Here is a 23,238-nt window from a genome sequence, read left to right as displayed (position 1 = left end):
GCAATGCACAATTATTGTTTTTAGGTTATCTTGGAATCATATTTTCAGAAATTGAAGAGGCCTTTGAGATCAACCCTCTCATTTTCCACATGAGAAAAAAAGTTAGTAGAAAATCAGTGAAATGTCAAGTAGCCCCTTAGTATTAGGGTTCAGATTAAAACCAAGGTATCTGGATTTTTAAGTACTCAACTATTCCATTCTTTCTATTATTTAAAGGGGTAGGGATAAGTCTGAAATATGAACTGTTTCTATAACTACAATTGATTATGGTAGTAAGGATGATGATAGTGGTGGGAGTAATGATGATGATAATGATGATGATAATGATGATGATGAGTTTATAGCTTATGAGGGCTTTGGGTGTCTCTTACAAGGTGTAAATATCACTGGCTTTGAAGTTAGAGGACCTAGACTCATATCCCATATCTATATGATCTCAGTCAAATCAGTTGGCCTTTCGAGCTCTCAGTTTAGTCACCTGCAAAATGAGGGGTTTAGATAAGATAGTCTCCAAGGTTCTTTCTAGCTCCACATTGATAACCTAATGTTTAAAATCTTAAAGATGAAATGTAGTCATTGATTCAAAAAATAGTTAAATCCCTGACATGTGCAAGGTATTTTAGGCTCTAAAAAAGAAATAAAAAGAAGTAACATATGGGCAGCTAAACTTAATGAGGTTAAAGATGGGGTTAATGACCTTTTCAATAAATATTTATTTTTCCTTACCTAATCAAATCTTATTTTCCCAAAAACATGAAAAGATAATTTTCAACATTCATTTATGTAAACTTTGTGTTCCAAAATGTTCTCCCTCCTATTACTTCCCCTTTCCCCAAGAGAGCCATCAATCTGATAGGTTAAATATATGCAATTCTTTTAAACATATTTCCATATTTGTCATGTTGTGCAAGAAAATTAGATCAAAAGGGAAAAATTCATGATAAAGAAAAAAAAGGAAACAACAACAAAAGGTGAAATTATATGCTTTAATCCACATCCCAACTCTGTTGGAATTGCCTTGAATCACCTCATTGTTGAGAAGAGCCACTTATATCATATTTGATCATCATGTAATCTTGTTGTTGTTATGTATAATGTTCTCTTGGTTCTGCTCATTTCACTCACCATCAGTTCATGTAAGTCTTTCCAGGCTTTTCTGAAATCAGCCTGCTTGTTATTTCTTATATAATAATAATATTCCATTACTTTCATATACCAAAATTTATGTAGTCATTCTCAAACTAATGGGAATACACTTAATTTCCAGTGTCTTACTACAACAAAAAAGGGCTGCTACAAACATCTTTGCAACTGTGGGTCCTTTACCCTATTTTATGATCTTTTGGGGATACAGACCCAATTGTAAGACTTCTGGATCATGCACAGTACTTTTTCTCCAGAATTTTTGGAAAATTTCACAATTCTACCAACAATGCATTGTCCCAGTTTTCCCATAACTCCACCAAAACCTATTATTATCTTTTCCTGTCATCTAAGCAAACCTAAGAGGTTTGAAGTAGTACTTCAAAGTTATTCTCTTTAATTTCTCTTATCAATAGTGATTAAGAGCATTCTTATATGACTAGAAATGGCTTTATCAATAAGTATTTATTAAGCATCTACTGTATACCAGGTACTGTGCTAAATAATGGGCATATAAATTCAAAGAATAAAACACTTCATTAACAAAAAGCCTTCAAGTAGTGAGATAGATAAGTACATATAAAATATATAAATATGAAATTAATAAATACAAATGTTTACAAAATAGCAACATACAAAATATTTTGCAAGGGAGTATGTCAAGGACTGGAGGAATCAGAAAAGACATCATGCAGAAGATGTACTTGAGCTATGTCTTAAAGGAAGACTGAGACCTTATGAGGTAAAGATATAAATAAAATATATGTGAGGCATATGCTAAGATTGGAGATAGAATTTAGTAGGTAAGAAACAAAGAGAAAGTTACTTTGACTTGACAAAGGAGTTCAGGAAGGGGAGTAATAATAATGTGGGAAAGATCATTTGGCAACTTGCAAAAGGTTTTAAGTGAAACAGAATCTGTCTCATCTATCTACTATCTATCTATCTATCTATCAACTCATATGTCTGTCTCTACCAGCCTATCTTCATCAATCTGTCTATTTATCTATCTATATTTTTACTAGAGATAATAGGAAACCATTGGAGTTTATTGAATAGATGACTTATTGATATCAGATCTGCTTGTGGTCAAATCTGCACTTATGGAAAAGTACTTTGGTAGTAGTTGAGAAGATATGGAATGAGGGGGAGGTTTGAGGCAGATAGACCATTTAACAATCTGTTGCAATAATCTAAGCAAGAGATAATGAGGACCTGAATGAAGGTGAGGGTGGTTGTTCAGTTCTTTTGGTCTTGTCCAACTTTTCATGATCTCATTAGAAGTTTTCTTGGCAAAGACACTGGAGTGATTTGTCATTTCCTTCTCTAGCTCATTTTTCAGACGAGGAAATTGAGATAAATAGGGTTAAATGACTTGTGCAGGCTCACACAGCTAATAAGATTTATGATCACATTTGAACTCAAGAAGAGGATTCTTCCTGACTTCAATCATTGCATTCTATCTTTTGTGCTACCACAGTAGTAATTTTATTATTTATTAATTATTTTCTTGTAAAACAGCTTTGGTTAGAGAAATGTGGTGTGAAATGTCTCTAATACAAAAGAATATAAGTCCAAAGAGAGAGGTAAACAAAGTGTTATAAGTACATATAGGAATAAGTTCCACTATGGACAAAAACCAACACATAATGTAGATGAATCAAGGTTAGATTCATTATGGTTTGTGAGTTTCAAAGGACATTTTCAGATAATAAAGTTTTGCATATGCTTACATATTTTTATGATATTATTGTCATATCCTAAAGACCTTCCAATTCCATGCTCCAAAGAACCCTACCTTTTCACAATTGTGTACATCTAAGCCATATTGGCTTTATCCGAAAAGGTGTGCTTTATTCTTTACTATAGACCACCACCTCTGTATGGAAAAGTAATATCATACTTTACCATCAGAATACTTTTTTTTTCAAGTTCATCTTATCACTGTTGTCAGTATGGAAGAAAAAAAAATCTTGTTTTATATATCAAAAGATAGGGGGAGAAAACTTGTTTAACATTTGTCATTCAAGTAATTCAGCTTCTATAAAAAGGAAACACTAAAAGCTTTCTGAGATCTAAGTTTGTAGTTTGATCTAAGTTCTCAATGCTGACTTGAAGGGATAAAGGATATCAAGTATTAGACAGACAGGGCCTGTTTGAGTTAAAAGAGAGGAAATCATTCTCTATTATATTTTTCTTTCAAAAAACTCATGCTTGGAAATTCCTAAAAACAATCTTCAAATTGATTAATCCAGTTTCCTTTTTCCTTTATCTCTCATAGAGCCTTTCTATTATTTGCAGTAATGAGTACTGTTTGCTGCTCTAAGAGTTGGAACTCTAGAAAAAAATTAATGACTATTGAAAAGTTGATCTTTCTACCCCATCCATCATTGCTATGTTGATAGTTTATTAAGTAGTAATAGGGATAGAGGAATATATTTTCCTTAAACAGGATACTAATTGTCCCAGCAAACTTTCACAATAGGGCCATAGGTTATCAACAACATTTAGATTTTTGCTTTTTCCTTTCATCTATGTGCTATACATATTTGGAATTTTGTGTATAAATTTTTATCAATATAAAAACTCCAGATGACAAAAGCAGTGAATTGCAAAAGTCCATTTGTAAGTCAAATGTTTGGGAAAACTTCTTCTTCTTCTTTTTTTTTTTTTTTTTTTTTTAATAGAAGCAGTGTTAATAAGGTTGATCAGGTTCCCAGATTAATCAATAAAAGCCAATATCAGAAATATATCAAATTTGCAGAGAAAGTTTATGAAAAATAATATAGTATACATCAATCCAATTTAAATAAAATAAAACTTGATGTAATTGTCTAATTATTGTGAATGCTGACATTTGAGAGTTAGAGTTGTTCATATACATTCTTAAGGGAATAATACCTAAATATTTTCACTGATTTTAGAGTTTAATAGCACTGATTCTTTGATATAAAGATACAAATGTATTATTATCCATAAATTTATTGGGCATGGTTCATACATCAATAATTTAATTTTTCAGTAGATCTGTATTTCATTGATAATTTTGCAAAATTCTAAATCTCAACTCACACACCCCTTTCATCCTATAGAGTTTGAACATGTCCTCTTATAAATCCTCTAATGAATATACTGAGAATCTTTTTCCTAAGGTCTTGACATTTTAGGATTATAAATGCAGCATCTATTACTCCTTATCCATGTTAAATGCCTGGCCCACATCCTATTCCATTCTTCTGTCTCTTTGATTATATCTTATAGATTGTTGTTGAGAATTTTTGCACACAGTTTACCATTACTAATGTGTTACAGCTTATTTATTGTGTCAATCAATCATCTCTCTATTGCTTTTTTGGGTGATCCATAATTTTGATTCCTCAGAAATTATTGTACTATGGTCAATAAAGTGTGTTTCATATTTAATAAATTGGTATCACTCAAACTGACTCTGCACAAGCAGCTGACTTTGCACATCCTTCTTTATAAAATTGAAGGGAACATAGAGGAACGAATCTATTTATATCTATATAGAGATATAGATAGTGATATAGATATGACCAGAAATCTATCATGTCTAATTTTTTCCTAAAATTCTTTTCAGATCCTTAACTTCTTTCTAGTTTATTTTTTGGTTAGATTTGCTAAGTCTGAAAGGATTTACTACTGCAATGACTTTATTCTTTCCCAATGATTTGGTTAGCTTTTCAATTAAATATTTGGATGCTATGTTATTTTGGTGCACACATACATAATACACATGTACATATTTATGTTAAATAATAGTATATTATATTATCTCTGATATTCTTAAGCATAGTTTAGTTACTCTGTTTATCACTTTTATTTATGTCTAATTTACTATTACTATTTCTGAGGTAATGATTATTAATCCTGCTTTTAAAAATGACCAGCAATATTTTCTTTCAGATTTTTACCTTGTGTAAATATTTTGACTTGTGTGAACTTTTATTCAAATAAATGTTTGACTTTGTTTTATGATACTGTATGCTATCCTGTTTAGTTTTATAAGTAAATTCATCCCTTTCACATTAATGGTTATGATTATTAATTAAAGTTCCCCTCCCCTCTCTACCCAACACCAATGTCCTCTGGTGCTTTTCTCTTTCCACTGGATTCCCTCTTTAGAAAAAAAAAAAAAAAAAAAAAAAAAAAAAAAAGTTGGTGGGAAAAGAAGAGTAAGCTTAATGCTAGTGATCTCTAATTGAAGTGATCTGTTTCTGCTCTGTTGCCCCTCTTCCCCTTGTTCTATCCTTAATCACAGAGTTTACTCTTTCTTTCTTTTAATCCTCCATTCATATTCAATCCCTTGATAGTGAAGTCCATTTTGTTTATAAATAATCCCTTTGCAATCCTACCCATCCTCTTAATCTCTTCTGTTCTCTTTCCCTTTATCTGTCATTTCCTTGTTGAATTTAATGTTCTTTAAACATCAAAATTTTCATGTTTGTCTGTTGTTTTTTTTCTAAGCACATGAAATGAGGTTCATATGGCACATGATTACTCTAGACATTCTTCAATGTTTGTATGTTATTCATGTTATTCATCTTATAGACTTCATCTCATGCACCCTATTACATAGATATTAAGTCATTCTTCTTCCTATTCTTTTCTTCTCAATTATGTTCCATCTCATTTATTTCTTTTCCTAAGATTGTCAAAACAGAACAAAAACACCTCCAGATCTCATGTGTGTTTTATTTACTTCATTCTATGACCTTTGGAGGTATTAAGGTGCTAATAGGACATTAATAAGCCATTCATTATTGTATGGACACTTCCTAATGTTCAATATATTTGCTTTTCTAGTACTCTCTTATTTTTGATGTTTGCATTTCAAATTAGTTTCTCAGGAAGTTAATGTCCTCTTGGACTCTGGCAGTCCCTTTGTATGGATGTTGTATTGTTATAGATAAAGATGGTCAGACAGTGGCAAAGCCTACAAGCATCCCAGGCCTAATAAAAGTTTAAAATCCTCAAAAATATTTTTTGAAGAAGAGTATATTTCAGATTGTGATAAAGATACCCAGATTAAGCATTCACCTGGTTTTCTGACAATGATTTCAATATAGGCTTGATTAAAAAAAAGTGAGTTTTATCTATAAAAATCATATTTTTCCAATCTTTAATACTTCAGTTTTGGCATTGTCTTGCCAACAAGTGTTTGTTCCTGGTAGCAACAGTTAACAGCTGTATTATTTGTTGCTTTTTTATACTGGTCTTCTCCCACTTCTTATAACTTCAAGAAACCTTATATCACACTATATATGAATCATTTACAATCTTTTCAATTATCAAGTTATCTTGTTATCTCTGCTTGTTTTCTGAGGATTAATTAGGCAGTTTCATAGCAATAATTTTTAATGTCTCTTAATTTTTGTTTTTAAGAGCGTTTTCCATTGTACTTTGGGGCAACTGATCATATTTTATTGTCCGTTTGTGGGCTTGAAATACTTGACTTCCCCACATCAATAGCTGTTGTAATATTCCTAATACTTAATAAAGTATGTTCTTTATGAGCTATAACTTTTATACATTATCTTAAAATAATATCTATTCTTAAAAAAAAAAAAAACAATAAAATACCTACAGTTTGGTAGCAGCATTCAACCAATAGAGAAATAACTAAAAGTGTGCTATCAGGTTGATCCAATTTTATCTAAACAAGGCTAGGCATTCTGAGTCAGCCTAGTATCAATAGAAGCAAATATATGACTCTTGCAGTCACATTATGAAGTATGATTATCAAAATTATTGCTTTTCCCAAGTAATTCACTTGTCACTGTAATAGCTGATACTGTAATACTTTAAAATTTACAAAATATTTTAGGTTCAGCATTTCATTTGATCACCCCCAAACTCTGGAACATAAGTACTTTAACAACCATAATATTACAAGTAGTCTTTGAAGATAATGCCTATTAGGCAAAAGAGAATTCCAGGCTTTCTCTCACTTAAATCCCATGGAGCAGATAGGCTATGTGACCCTCCTTGGAACAAAAATCTTCTTTCTTTTTAAAGGAAGGAGAGAATTGAAATCGCACAAAAGATTAAATGTGTAATAGAACAATAGGAATTGTTAAAGGACCGAAGAGCACACTGCTTCTTCATCAAAGGAGAGATTATTAACCCAAAGCATACATGTAGACCAGAGGACTACTTCGAGCTTCTGCCCTGCCTCTGTAACCAAGTAGCTTTTACTGTGATCATACAGTTCCCACTTAGAAGCTTTGAGAATGTGAACTTTTCTCAGAGAATACCCCCCCACAAAAAAAAAAAAAGAAAAAAAAAGATAGGAGAGTAGAGAATTGATCAGTGTACCTTGTTATTGCTGTTAGTACACTTTTCCTCAGGTAAGATACTGGGTAAGAACTAGATTTGAGCAATGAGTCAGGAAAAGAAAGATTGTAGTTGTCCATGTTTTCCAGAGTTTAAAAATAGTGAAATCTCTCTCTTTTCTTGGAGATCATGAATTCATTCCAAAGTTCATTTCTGTTTCTTTCAAATCTCTTTTGCATTTCTATCCACATAGTCTCTAAAAAGTGATAGTAAGATAAGACTATGATTAACCAAGGAATTATTCATTTTTGTCTTTAATTTGTTTAAAAGCAGCTGAGAGGGGCTATAGTAAACTTCACAGAGAAAAGGAGATCGTCTTTCCAATCACTGAGATTCTTGTCAGCTGGAAGTTCAAGATGAACCAGAAATTTTTACTAAATCACCACCACACAACTATCACCAATATCATCAGAGCTCTACAAAAGCAGAGAAAAAAGGGAAATAATCAAGACCAAAAAGAATATTAAATTTAATCTGAGCCAACAAGATTCTGGAGGTAGGAAAAGTAGATATATTCAGTAGAATAACAAGTTTATTATGTAGAATAAAAAGAGAGCCCTCTGAGAGGATGGCCCAAATAACTTCCCAACTCATTCCTTTCTGGTCTCATGATTCTGAAACCAAGAGCAACCAACTAGAGTGAGTTATTTCTGAAGTTAGGGAACAAATGGTCAAACACAAGGGTGGGGTCTCTGGACAAAGTAGAGAATTTTCCTAATCAAACAATTTCAAATCCCCATCACTGTTAGACACAGATGAGGAAACATATTCAGAAAAGCTAAGTATGCCCAGGGTCATACAAATTGCATCTCAATAAAGGTTTGAACCCAGTTCTTCCTAATTCCAAGGTTTTCATTCCATTCAATACAACATTCTGCCTATGAGGAAGAAAATAAAATCAAAGTCAGAACCTTTAAGTATGAACAACTCCATGAAAAGCATTTTCACCAAAATATTTTATAGGGCCTCATCGATCACACCTCTGTGTGTGATCACACATAGGTTCTATGCAGATTGAAAAGATTGTTTTAAAATGTAGATTAACTGATCAAAATATACATAGGGAGAATTATATACAAATTAACAACAAATAAAAAGGAATGCTCAAACAGCATCATATTTCAATCCTCAAATAGGATGCCTTTCTGTGCAATAAAAAATTGATCATATGACCTTTGCATTATCTTAGAGAGAAAAGGGATAATTTTTTTACATGCAGATTGGTTTTAGCATCTCAAAGAGACTGTGTTTGAGGTTAAAGAAGCTGTGTTCAAAATACTTACTCTGTAACTTACTCTAGATATATAATTTAATATTATAGTGGTCAGAGATAACAGCTGTAAAATGAAAGCATTCGTTTAGAATCTAGTCTTTATACTATCCCAAAGTTTGTTCCAGCTCTAAAACTATCTTCCTATAATCATGAAAATATTGGTTCCCAACTTCAGGGACAGAGATGAAAATACATGTCATTATTTATAATGCCACTATGTAAATCATGCCTCAGTTCTGAAAGGTACAGCTATACAATTCTATATTGTTTGTGCTTATTCATTACAAAAACACATGGGAAATTTCTTGCTTGTCTGAATAGTTGTTGTTTATAATCCTGTCCATGTTAGATTATACATCCTTCAATCTTCCCTTTGTCTAGAATTTACATAAATTTCTTATGCATAAAAAGTGAGCTCTTTTCTATTTGCTTGTTTTTTTTTTATAATACTAAATGAAAATGTTTTATAATCTGATTTTTAAAAAAAATTAATGAATTATTAGAAATAAACACAACTAATGCAATGAGTCTGGCTTGTGATGACCATATTCTCCCCTAGGGAGAATCCTGGAGAGTGTTGTACTAGTTTCTGAATTGTAAAAGTTTCATCTTGTCAAAAGAATGTATAATGATGTCTTTCTAGAATAGCTAAGGTAATCAAGCACTAAGCACTCAAGAATATTTCCAAGTTTAAGCATTCAGAAGTTTTTTTTGTTTTTTTTGTTTTTTTGCCAGCCAGATTGACACAGTTGTATCTCAGATCTTTGAAATGTACTGGAAGAATTTGCTAGTAGTGATATAACCTTTAGCTAATTTAGCAAAGAATTATGCTCTTTATCCAAGTCAATTGGAAGAAAGTCTCCCTGCTATCCAAGTCTATTGTAGTTTATTCTAAGGCTTAACTGAAGTTTTCATAAAAGTTAGATTGTCCCTTAATTGCTGAAAACAGTCCATTACAGCCTCATGATTTTAAGGGACAGCTTTAAAATGAAGGCAGACACTCAGAAATAGGAAAAAGGAAGAGTTACAACCATAGCAGAACTAATGCCTCCAAAATCAGATCTACATATATCAATATTTCAAGCTAGGAGAGAAGTCATCTCAAATTCAACATGTCCAAAATGGAAGTCCTTCAAACCCAATACTCCTCCACTCTTCTCTATTTCTTAAGCTTTTAGTTATACAGAATTGCAACTTCAAATCATCCTCAACACTTCCCTCTTTCTTACCACCTCTTTCAACTAATCATCTTATCTTATTAATTCTATTCCAAACTTCTTTTTTGATCCGCTTATTTAATTCTGCTCCCAGAATGTTGGAACAACCTTCTAGATTCTCAATCTGCAGTATCTACTCTCATCAATCTATTATCCACACATCTGCCAAAATAATCTTCCTAAAGTATACATCTTACCATGTTTCCTAGCATAAAATGATTCAGTGACTCCATATAGTCTCTAGGATAAAAGTTAAAAGTACTTGCTCCTGTGGGTGTTTAAAGGCCTTGGTGGTCTGGTTCCAGCCTACATTTTCAGGCTTATTTGTTATTACTCCCAGTCTCGAACTCCAAAGTCACTTCCATACTGTTTCCTAAGCTGCATTCTATCACCTACCTCTCTGCCTTTTTACAGGCTTTCCACCATTACTGGAATTCTGACTCATACATTTCTTTTTGATGTTGTTCAGTCATTTTTCAATTGTCTGACATTTCATGACCCAATTTGGGGTTTTCTTGGCAAAGATATGGAGTGATTTGCCATTTCTTTCTCCAGATCATTTTGCAGATGAGGAAACTGAGCCAAAGTGGTTTCTTAAGGTTAAGTTCATTTGCTATATCTCCTATGGTATGTCTTTCTGCAGCTATTGGTAAGTATTTCTTTCTTATCCTCAAATTTTCATGAATATACTTATCTGTTTACATATTATATTTTCTCATTAGAATGAAGTATTTACAGATGGCTGAATGTTCTGGTCAGGGCTTAATTTAGATTAGTTCATAACAATTTAGGTATGATGTTTGAACAAAAGGAGATACTGATAGTTTACTCAACAGTTAACAAAAGGAAATTCACTTAAGCATAGTAAAAAAAAAAAAAAAAAAAAAAAAAAAAAGATATTCAACAAGGAAAGGCATTGAGAACCCCTTTAGTTCATTCAACCCAACAAAACTCCCATTGTGATCTACTAATAGGCATTAGAGCACCTGGGCAGAACTGCTCGTGGCTGCTTTATATTCAGATGATGAGAAAGTGTCATTGCAGTCTAAGCTCCCAAGTTAGTCAAGTATTGAGAAATATCTTTTAAGTAAACAAACAAACAAACAAAACTAATTTAACCTGCAAAGGGTAGACAGGTTAGTTGTTCCTACTGTGCCAGAGTTATTTCGTGTTTAGTTTGTATTTCCAGTGTTTTCTTTTGTGAGTAGTATATAGTAGGTATTTAATAAATGCTAGTTAAATTGGATTTTTTTTTTACTGACTTCCTCCAAATATAATAACAAAATTAAGACATTAAAGGTCAGTCAGTAATCATAAAGGTAAAGCTTGCCATGATTGAATTATCTGGTTTTTATCTGTACATAATACAAAATAGTCAGTTGGTTCTTTTACCATTCTTTCCCAAAATAGTCTGATTTATAAAAGCAAAATAAATAAGCTAGAGATTAAAATTAGTTCTCAATATAAAAATTCAAAGTCATAATTATAATAAAAGAAACATTTCTTCAGAAGTAAAGAAAAAATTATTTTTCTTAAACATCTTATAATAGAAGCAATCATATTCAATATAGAGGGAAGGACTGAGGATACTATTTAGTTTTTTATACAGTTAATTTTTACTATGCTTAACAATAAAATGTAATTTGCACAATAATATTACTAGCATATAAAACATAAAAAACATAAAATAGGGAAATATTTATTTTAAAACAGCATTGTAATAAGCTAGCATATTTGTTTAAAGCAATAAGCATCAATTTTTGTAGTCTTATATTCTTAATGGTAAACATCTTTCAATATATGTATATTTATTTTAAAATTACATGTTTTTACACCTGTGATACCATCCAACTTAAAAAAAAAAATTGAGTGGTTCAGAGCCCTTATTCAACAACCACTGCCTGAGAGCAACCCAGGCCACCCTCAGAGAAAGACACCTGCCCTAACTACAGGGTAATCAAGAAATCTGCCAAGGGAGAAGTAGACTAAGCAGAGAGGGGAATTTTCTTGTGGCACTTTTGCAGCTACTACTGTGGAGTCCTAGGTAGCAATTATCTTTAATCCTCAACTCCCTGAGGGAGGGATGGAAAAGAAGGGGTGAAGCTTCCGAGCTTGAACAGCAGCTTGACAGGGAGAGTAGGAGAGTAGGAAAGAATAATGGATGAAGGGTAGTTGTAGTTATGTTGGATCCAAATTTCTTTACTAACTATAGTTCAGTAAAGGAAGTGATTATCCTGTCATCTTCTTGCTCTGACTAGTTTATCGTTCATTTCTTTGGGAAAGGATAAGCTCCTCCTTTTCCCTACAAAGACTGGGAGAACCCATATTGGAGCCTTTTGGTTTAAACATAGAGTAGTACTAGATCTTGTTTCTCATCTCGATACTTTGTTTTTCCTTCTCATGATGGAACTCACACCCTGTCACTCTACAGCTAGTTGCTGCCAACTTTAAACTGTGACAGTGATGGTTACTATAAAGGGTATTCTGTTTTCATTGCAGAGGTTGTCACAGAGAAGGCGAATTAATTTTTAAAACAAGAACAGATCTGTAAGGTCTCTGAGGCCCCTTGGGGGCAAAAAGGAAAGGAAAAATAGACAAAAATCTTTACAGTGAATGCTTTGATAATTTCATCTTCTACACCTGTTGCTTTCATTTCAGACATGTTTGATCATCCTTTATTTGAGGTAGATACAGTTACTGCACTATTATATATTGATTCTGATAAAATACACATGATTAAAGAAAGGGCTGAAATATGCATCCTCTATTATTTCTGCCAAGCATCTCATGACTAGGAAAAACAAATTATCTCTAAATATACCAGATTTTTCTCCTTTATGTCTAATGCTGTTTAGAGTTAAAGTAATAATACTTTATTTGGGGAGAAAGATGAGAACAATCTACCAATAATTAGTATTCTTATGCATTCTTAAGATCCAATCAATGTGCTTCCTTTTAATATCTTTATTAATGAAGGTCCTAAACTAGAATAACTTATGTTTACCTGACATTATAACATTGGAGGCAAAACTAAAACATTTCTAAAATGTTTTAGATAGACCAACTTAAAAAAGAAATTATAAACATTTATTAACTGTACTCTGTACTTTAATGTTTCCTTTAATGATCTCAGATTTCTCAGATTTCTCCAAGAAACACATTATTATCACTGCTCTGTGGATGCAATTCACAGAAAACAATTGTCAGTGAAGAACTAAAAATAAATATTATACAGGGAACAATGTACACTGATGTGGTGGGTGTGAACAACCAATGAATGGAGAACAATAGGAAGAAGAAAAAGGAGGAGGAGGGTGGGAGAGAAGAAGGAGAAGGAGAAAGAGGAGGAGGAGAAGGAGAAGAGGAGGAGGAGGAAGAGAAGAAAAGAAGGAAAAGAAGATGAAGAAGAAGGAAAAGAAGAAGAAAAAAAGGAGAAGGAGGAGGAGGAGGAAGAGGAGGAGGAAAAGGAGGAGAAGGGAAAGGGGAAGGGGAAGGGGAAGGAAAAAGGGAAAGGGAAGGAGAAGATGATAATTTTAAAAAAATAAATAAATAATTAGGATCCAGAGAATATAATGCAATATAGTTATAATACAATGAAATTCAATAGGAATAAAGGTAAAGCATTGTACAAGACAGTCAACTTGATAAATAAATCAACCTTACATACATATATTTGTATATTTATGCAAATATATACACACATATATAAGGTGGATCTAGAGACTTTCTGGGGCTTAAAAAACTCAGTATGTCAGAAGTGTGATATTATAACTGAATGCAATCTTGGGGTACATAAAAACACTCATAGATTCCAGGAATATGGAACTGTGCCACTGAACTTTGCCAACCTTCCTATGAGTACCAATGTTTAAGGACACTTAAAAATAGAATGTCCTAAAGAGGGGAAACTAGTATGGTAAAAAGTCTTCAGTCCCTTGCCATATCAAAACTAGATGAGGCGATTGAGACTTTTTATCTTGGAAAAGAAAAAATTCAAAGAGAACATGATACTTTCTTCAAGTATCCAAAAGGTTTTTGTTTTTTTTGTTGTTGTTGTTTTCGTTGGGTTATATACCTCATGGTATAACTAAATTAAATGATGTGAATAGCTTAATTATTTGGGGGGTATAGCTCTAAATTACTTTCCAGAATATCTGAACCATTTCACACTTCCACCAACAGTACATTAATCCTCCTATATCTTTTTCTCATTTGATTTTTTTCTTTGAGTTGAATATCAGGCTTATGCTGTTTGCTTTATATTAAGTCTATGTTCTATTTCTAAAATCACTCAAGTATCATAGATTTAGAACTGAGAGACACCTTAGGTGCCATAAATTCCAACTTTTTCAGGTTATATTTGAGGAAACAAAGTCAGAGGAGTTAGATGATGTTCCCAAGTTACACAAACAGTTAATGCAAGCATAATAAGTACATCAAGAAACATGCCACTTCCTACATGATACAATGGATTCAGATTAATTTTTTTCTATCGTACTATTGGTACTTGTTATGTCTAATTTCTTCTGAGTTTTTTCTCTGAGATCAAATGAATAGTATCAGGGCATGAAGCTTCTGTATAGCCGAAAAATCTTAGACTTCTCCAGTTTCTTACTCCTGAACTCTGTTGTCTATTATTATTTTTTTTTTGTTTCATTGAATTCATATATTATTCAGAATTTATCAAAATTTTTATAGCATTTCTATCATTTTAATGTATACAATATGGATTAATCAGTGCTATAATTAGATACTTATATAATTAGTCTTACTACCTTCTAAAATAACAATGATCCATTAATAAATTCTTGAATCCAACAATTCAATGAATTCCACATTCTAATATAAATGAACTCCATCTAGCTCTCATCTTTCCATATTTTCCACAAACATAGCATAACAAACTTGGTCATATGCTTTTCTGAACCTGATTTCTCTCTCCTCTCTCCATTTCATGCATAAGGACCAGACTATGTGTTATACTTAGGTTCATCACTAGCACTCTCATTTGGTATTTACAGAAAATCCACCACAGGTTTATGATATTCAATGGATCTACATTCATTCATTCCTTTAGATCATGAACTCACATGGTTTTCTTTTACAATTCAGCAAGTGGAAGCAATTAGTTGAAAGTAAAAAGAATTTGATGAAAAATCTTGCAGAAAAAAGTGGGAATAGACTATTCCTCCATAAATCTGAAGAACACAAACAGAAAGATATATGTTCAATGGGAAGAGTAAACATTTATATATATAGCTGAGGAATACACGTGGTTAGGGCAAATGTATGAAGCAATGCACAAAAGTGAAAATAAATAGGAAGAACATGTGGCCATCATTCACACTAAGAGGATCACATACTGTAAGAAAGATACTTAGCCAGGACACATGTAAGAAAGGGTAAAATAATCCTAATGCAGAAGGACTACCAATGTCTTCTGGCAATGTCATTGGATTTCTTCTATTGTTCTTGTCTTCTAGGAGGTACCATATCATTAATGTTTTGCCATTCCACCACTGGGTGTGGCATTAGTGCTACTAATTCTTTGTAACTGTTTAGCTTTTCACTATCATTGCCTTTTGGATTTAGATCACTTGCCACTCATCTTGGTCTCGTCTTCTATCATTCCTGATTAGAAATCCCTTTGCTAATATGGTCAGGATGTCACCTCCATATTTATAGACAAATAAGGTTCTGCCTCCACCCATGTAAATGAATAACAGCTAGACCTAGTGCCTCCAGGCTAAAATCGGCTTTATTCTTGTCAATAACTTCTTTCTTTTAGTAGGATAAAAGTTTCTGTCCTAACCTTCTAACTTAATTAGGCTTATTAACTTAACTTTTTTCTGTTCCTGAAGACAAATCAGCATTTCCCTCAAACAAATTCAGGGGCTTTCTTCCAACAAATAGAAAAGGACTATGTGGATCTGAGGAATCAAGGTTTCCTTTAGCTCCTCCAAATCCTTTGGGCTTTACGATGTCCATGAATTAATTGCAAACAGTAGGTTAAGAGCTGTGAGATGCCATTTCCCTCCCACTCAATTCATTTGTTTCAAATACTTGCCTATTACACATAAGTGCAGCAGGTAAAAATTGTCACAGGCTTCTAGAAATAGCATAATTTACAAAATATTAAATCAGGCTTTTATATTAGCGATTCATTTATACTCCCTCCTTGCTTCTGGAAAAGATGATGTTGAATCTTCAAAGAGTACATCTCTGATTGTGAATGTGGTTCTGGGAATTATCTTCCCTCCTCCTCATCATTTTGCTTGCACCACTCTTTTGTGGACAGTGGAAAGCTTTCCTCTTTCTCTTCTTTTCTCTTTCATTTAAATCAAGGCTAAAAATTCAATATGTTGTAACTCATTGCACTAATTGGATCATTACTTTAGAGACAATAATAGTAAAACAGATCCACTTTAAATTCTTTTTATTCGGAGGTTTACTAAATTTTTAATAAAATAAAAGCTCCTGAGCCTAAATTGGAAATATCCTACTAAATAATGCCTAGAATTTCTTCTCTTTCTTGGAAAAATAAATCTTGGAATATTTGTCATTCTCTGCTTTTGTGTAACTCCTGTACTTTATGTTTACTAGCAGTAATTAAGCAAATATACTTGCCATTTGTTTTGCTGCCCCTGGATTTGATAGGTAAGATCTTACAGTGATCTTTAAAGTCTAGAGGAGAATTATGCAAGCAAGGGATGGATGCTCTCATGAATGAAATTATGAATGCAAAAACATGATAAGTTCTGATGAAAATTTTTAACAATCCACTTAAACATTTCAATGGAAACTTCAATGAACAAATAACAGATTTTTAAAAAAGTCAACTTAATGTAATATATTAAGGTTTTCTTTTTATTTACAACAGCCTGAAAGAACATAAATTTCTTCAGTACACAATTTGGGAAACAGGATATGTATTTGTATAACTAGAGCCTAAAACAGTATCTGATACATGATAGTGATTAATAAAATTTTGCTGATGAAATTCATTCATTCACCTGAAATTTATGACTTGAACTAATTAAAAGAAGCAAGTTTCCCTATTTTTCCATCTTCTCTTTTATCTTTTTGTTTCTCTTATCCTTACATTTCCTAATCTTAAGACTTTTCTTCTTCACTGCCCCAAATTTATTTTATTTGAAGAAACAGAATCTCAAAAAAGAAAAACAGAAAAGCATTATAAAACAAAATGAAATAAAAGAGAAAATTATCATATGCCCAGGAGAACATAAGGGTAGGTGTAAAATAGCTAAAAGCCAATGCCAATTTAAGAATATATATATGCCCAAGTACACTATAGTTAAAAAAGATGCATTTCTATATACATATATAGATATATACATGCATACACACACACATCTCCCTTCATCCCCCCTACCTTCAAGCAAGCTACAATTAAGAAAAGATATATTTATGTGTACATATGTAAATATGTACATATGTAAATATATACATATATACATACACATATGCCCCACATACCCACATATCCTTCCTATCCCTGCTGACTCTTTCATTAAATTCTGCTCCATAACTTACAGAACCTTCCCCATCCCAGGGATCCTCCCTTTGTCTTCTTCCTTCACCCTTTGCTTCCCTATTCACCTATTCCTCCTCCCTTATTTCTTTATAGATTTTGGAGGGTATCATATCCTTTATATTATATATGAAGTGTTGTCTATTGAAGCCATTCCTAATGTGAGTAGATTTTCAGAACTATGAGCACTCTCCCTATTCTAATGCCTCTGTGTCTATTCTTCCTTTACACCTCATTTGTGTAACATGATTACAATTTTTACCTTTACTCTGCCAGTTTTTCTTTTGAGCTTACACTATTATTGAAGTAAATCTTTAATATAAAGTATATATTACCCATATTAAAAAAAACAAACAATCTATTGATGTTTAGATAGTTTGTTGATGTTGAGTCCCTTAAAAATGCTCTTTGGTATTAGCTCTTAAATGTTAAATTTTTTGTTAAGTTTGGGTTTGATTGATAGAAAGTCCTGAAAATGTTCAAGTTCATTAAATGTCCATTTTTTTGTCATTCAAAAATATAAATAATTGTTCTGGATATGATATTTTTGTCCACAGGACTGGTTCTTTTGCATGTCTGTAGAAATGATTGTAAGATCTGAGGTCTTTTATTGTAGCTGCTGCTAAATCTTGTACAATTCTAATTGTAGCTTCAGCATATTTGAATTGTTTTATTCTTGTTTCTTGCAAAATATTCTGTTTGATCTGAGGGCTTTTGAAATTTAACAATATTCTTGTTTCCACAAAGGTTCTCATTGAAGTGGTGATTGTGGATAAGATTTTTCATCTTAGTAGAGAAAACAGAAACAAAATTTAAAATAAATTATTTTCTTTCTTTCCATTATCTTTTGTCCCTATCACATTCACATCCAATGGTCCCTGAATTTTATGATTTACCTCTTTCATTTTACATACCCAAATAATTTTTCATTGCTGTCCTTGTTATCACTTGCCAACTTTGGCTCCTTTTTAAGTTTTTATGTTCCTGATTCTATTTTTAAAGGGCCATGCCAGATATCCATATTCCTTTATAGTTGTCTTCCATTGCTTATATTCATTAGAACTCTCTATTTAATTCTGTGCTGATTGATGCTTTTAATTCTCAATTCTCAACAATTTGCATTTTAGTGAAATTCTTTTCCCTAAACCTCTGTGTCTTCATCTTAGGATAGTAATACTTTTTAATACTTAAGTTTGTTGTGAACTTTTAAAAAAAGATATAATAATCATTTAGTTTCCTAAACATTCACAGGTGATTTTCCATATAGAATATTTTCTTTTTCTTCTCAGAACCTATTATTATCTTTCTGCTTAATTTTATTTTTAGAATATGGGTTCTTACCTATCATCCTTCTGAATTTTTTTGAAATCACCTCTCAAATTTTGAATTTCTTAAGAAGTTTTTACCAATTCAATGACCAAATTCAGAGGAAGAATAATGAACCATGATATGCAGCTCTTAACAAGAGGTGATGGATTCTGAATGCAGAATGTGATGTACAATTTTGAATAAGGCCAATAAGGGAATTTGTTTTGTTTGATTATTTATTTTTGCTACAGAGATGTCATTTAATTTTATTTAATTTTTCAAAGGGATTTAGAGAGGATAAAAGAAGAAAATAAATTTTTTTCCATGGGAAAATAAATTTTTTATTAAATTTTTTTTGTTTTCTGGTGCATACATATGTATACAATTATCTTGCTGCACAAGAAAAATCAAATGAGAAAGAAAATAAAATTCAAGCAATCAACTACAAAAAGAATGAAAATACTATATTGTGAACCACACTCAGTTCCGAAAGTCCTCTCTCTCTGGGTGTAGATGGCTCTCTTCATCACAAGATCATTAGAACCAGTCTGAATTATCTCATCGTTGAAGAGAGCCATATCCATCAGAATTAACCATTGTATAATCTTATTCTTGCTATATACAATGATTTCCTGGTTCTAATCATTTCAATTGGCATCAGTTCATGTAAGTCTCTCCAGGCCTTTCTGAAGTCATCCTGCTTATCATTTCTTGCAAAACAATAATATTCCATAACATACTATTTAGCCATTCTCTAACTGATGGGCATCCACTCAGTTTCTAGTTTCTAGCCACTACAAAGCAGGCTGCCACAAACATTTTTTCACATGTGGGTCCCTTTCCCTCCTTTAAGATCTCTTTGGGATATAATCCCAGTTGAAACACTGCTGGATCAAAGGGTATGCATAGTTTGATAACTTTTTGAGCTCAGTTCCAAATTGTTCTCCAAAATGGTTGGATGTATTCACAATTCCACCAATAATGTATCAGTGTCCTAGTTTTACCACATTCTCTCCAACATTCATTATTATCTTTTCCTGTCATCCTAGCCAATCTGAGAGGGGTACAGTAGTATCTCAGAGTTGTCTTAATTTGCATTTCTCTGATCAATAGTGATTCAGGGCACCTTTTTATATGATTAAAATGGTTTTAATTTCTTTATCTGAAAATTGTCTGTTCATATCCTTTGACCATTTATGAAGTGGAGAATGGCTTGAATTCTTATAAATTTGAGTCAATTCTTATATATTTTAGAAATGGGGCCTTTATTAGAACCCTTGAATATAAAAATGTTTTCCCAGTTTGTTGCTTCACTTCTAATCATATCTGCATTTGTTTTGTTTGTACAAAAACCTTTTAACTTGATATAATAAAAATTATCTACTTTGTGATCAACAACGATCTCCAGTTTCTTTCATTACAAATTCTTTCCTTGTCCACAGATCTGAGAGATAAATTATCTGATGTTCTTCTAATTTTTTATAACATTCTTTATATCTATATCATGAACCCATTTCAACCTTATCTTGGTATATGGTGTTAGGTGTGGGTAAATGCCTGGTTTCTGCCATACTAGTTTCCAATTTTCCCAGCAGTTTGTGACAAATAGTAAATTCCCCAAAGCTGGTGTTGCTGGGTTTCTCAAACACTAAATTACTATAGTCATTGACTATTTTGTCCTATGAACCTACCCTATTTCACTGATTGACTACTCTATCTCTTAGCCAGTACCAAATGGTTTTGATGATTGCTGCTTTATAATACAGTTTTAGATCTGGTACAAATAGGCGGCCACCTTCATTTGTATTTTTTTTTTTCTTTAGTTCCCTTAAAATTCTTGACCTTTTGTTCTTCCAGATGAATTTTGTTGCTATTTTTTCTACATCTGTAAAATAATTTCTTGGGAATTTGATTGGTATGCCACTAAATAAATAGATTAATTTAGGTAGTATTGTCATTTTTATTATATTTGCTTGACCTATCCAAGAGCATTTGATATTTTTTAATTGATTAGATCTGATTTTTTTTTGGGGGGGTAAGAAAAGTATTTTGTAATTGTGTTCATATGCTTCTTAATCTTGTTTATATTATCAACAGTTATTTTAAATGGAATGTCTCTTTGTATTACTTGCTGCTGGATTTGTTGGTAACACAAAAATGCTGATGACTTATGTGGATTTATTTTGTATCAGATTTGGCCCAAAGAAAGAATATTAGATATATTTGATTTCACTGAGAAACTTATCTCCCCTTCTAGGGAAATGGGAGAGTAAAAGGAAAAGAAAAGGGAAGGGGTTAATAGAAGGGAAAACAGAAATGTATAAAAAAGGGGGAAGGCCTAAAAGGGGAGGGCTACTTGAGGCAAGTGGTGTTCAGAAGCAAAATACTGGGGAAGAGGGAAAGTGGGAAAGGAAAGAGAAAAGCATAATTCAGGGTAAATTTCACGAGGGGAAATACAGAATTAGTCGTTTTAACTGTGAATGTGAATGGGACGAACTCTCCCATAAAATGGAAGCAAGTAGCATACTGGATTAAAAGCCAGTATCCTACAATATGTTGTTTACAGGAAGCACATTTAAAACAGAATTATACACACAGAGTAAAGGTAAAAGGCTGGAATAGAATCTATTATGTTTCAAGTGAAGTTAAAAAAAAAAAAAAAAAAAAAAAAAAAAAAAAAAGCAGGGGTAGCCATCCTTATCTCATATCCAGAAAAAGCAAGAATAAATCTAATTAAAAGAGATAAGGAAGGAAACTATCTTGCTAAAGGGTACCATAGATAACAAAGCAATGTCAATTCTAAATATATATGCACCAAGTGGTATAACATCTAAATCCCTAAAGGAGAAGTTAAGAGAACTGCAAGAAGAAATAGACAGCAAAATTATAATGGGGAATCTCAACCTTGCTCTCTCAGAATTTGACAAATTGAACCACAAAATAAATAAGAAAAAAGTTAAGGAGGTAAATAAAATATTAGAAAAGTTAGGTATTATAGATCTTTGGAGAAAATTAAATGGAGCCAGAAAGGAATACACTTTTTTCTTGACAATTCATGGAATAAAAATTGATCATGTAGTAGGGCATAAAGACCTCAAAATCAAATGCAGAAAAGCAGAAATAGTAACTGGATTTTTTTCACATCATGATGCAATATAAATTACATGCAATAAAAACTAGGGGAAAAAGATAAAAAATTAATTTGAAATTAACTAATCTTATCCTAAAAAATGAATGGGTGAAACAGCAAATCATAAACACAATCAATAATTTCATACAAGAGAATGGCAATAATGAAACAACATACCAAAATTCATGGAATGCAACCAAAGCAGTAATAAGGGAAAATTGTATATTTTTAGATAGTTACTTGAATAAAATAGAGAAAGAGAATATCAGTAAATTGGGTTTGCAACTAAAAAAGCTAGAAAAAGAACAAATTAAAACCTCCCAATTAAATATCAAAACTTGAAATTCTAAAAAGAAAAGGGGAGATTAATAAAATTGAAAGTAAAAAATCTATTGAATTAATAAATAAAACTAAGAGTTGGTTTTATGAAAAAAACAAAAAACAAAAATGGATTGTCTTTTTTCCAGGTCAGCTCTTTTCCCAATGAGGTATTTTACATTTTTTCCTTTTTTATTTATTTATTTTTTGTTTGTTTGTTTGTTTGTTTTTGTTTAACTGATTCTTGAAGTCTCTTTGAGTCATTCACTTCCATTTATTAAATTCCAATTTTGAGTGATTTATTTTCTTTGGTTAGCTTTTTTTCCTCCTTTTACAACTGACTAATTGAACCTTTAAATGAGTTGCTTTGTTCACTGGATTATTTTTCCATTTCACAAATTCTGTTTTTCCAATGATTTGGTTTCTTTTTCAAATCTATTTTGTAAGAAATATATGTTTTTTTCATTCATCAAATTATATGATTTTTCCATTTTACTCAACCTGTTTTAATGTGTTTTCTTCAGAAAATTTCTGTTTTCTTTTCTAAACTCCCCTGCAAAGTTTTCCTTTCCTTTCCTCATTTTTCTTCTAACTTTTGAGATCATTTTTTAATGAGCTTTGTGAGATGGGGAACAATTCATATCATCATTTGGGACTTTACATAGAGACAATTTGCCTTTAGTGTCCTCAGATGTCTATTCTTCTCTGTCTCCATAAAAGTGATCTATGTTTAAAGTTCTTTTTGCTTTTTTGCTCATTTTTAGAGATCGAAATTTGATCTTAGGCCAAAGGGAAAATTGTCCCAAGCTTCCCCTACAGAAAACAGTGGCCCTGTGCTGCCCTGGGCCAGTGCTGAGTGGGTGTGGCTAAGTGTTGAGTTTTTCTGGGATTCAGAGGCTCACTATTTGTCTTTTGTATTTCATTGGATGTCTCATAGCCA

At 32.0% G+C, this 23,238-nt stretch overlaps 1 long non-coding RNA gene across 5 annotated transcripts in view; it reads left to right on the top strand.

Moving 5' to 3' along the window:
* The window catches only part of LOC141564892 (uncharacterized), a 102,080-nt gene extending 88,531 nt beyond the window's left edge, over window positions 1–13,549 (top strand). For 3 of the 5 annotated variants that reach the window (XR_012488783.1, XR_012488782.1, XR_012488784.1), the window contains 3 exons: window positions 7,774–7,996; window positions 10,546–10,639; window positions 13,124–13,549. This is a non-coding gene — a long non-coding RNA (uncharacterized LOC141564892). Of the gene's footprint in view, window positions 1–7,770; window positions 7,997–10,545; window positions 10,640–13,123 lie in introns of all 5 variants that reach the window. The other 2 variants (XR_012488785.1, XR_012488786.1) reach the window with 1 other exon arrangement.
* The last annotated feature ends 9,689 nt before the right edge of the window (window positions 13,550–23,238 follow it).

This window comes from Sminthopsis crassicaudata, chromosome 3 (genome assembly GCF_048593235.1).
Source record: "Sminthopsis crassicaudata isolate SCR6 chromosome 3, ASM4859323v1, whole genome shotgun sequence".
NCBI classification, from domain to species: domain Eukaryota; kingdom Metazoa; phylum Chordata; class Mammalia; order Dasyuromorphia; family Dasyuridae; genus Sminthopsis; species Sminthopsis crassicaudata.
Note: the sequence above shows the minus strand (reverse complement) of the source record. Positions and strands in the feature narration are given on the sequence as shown.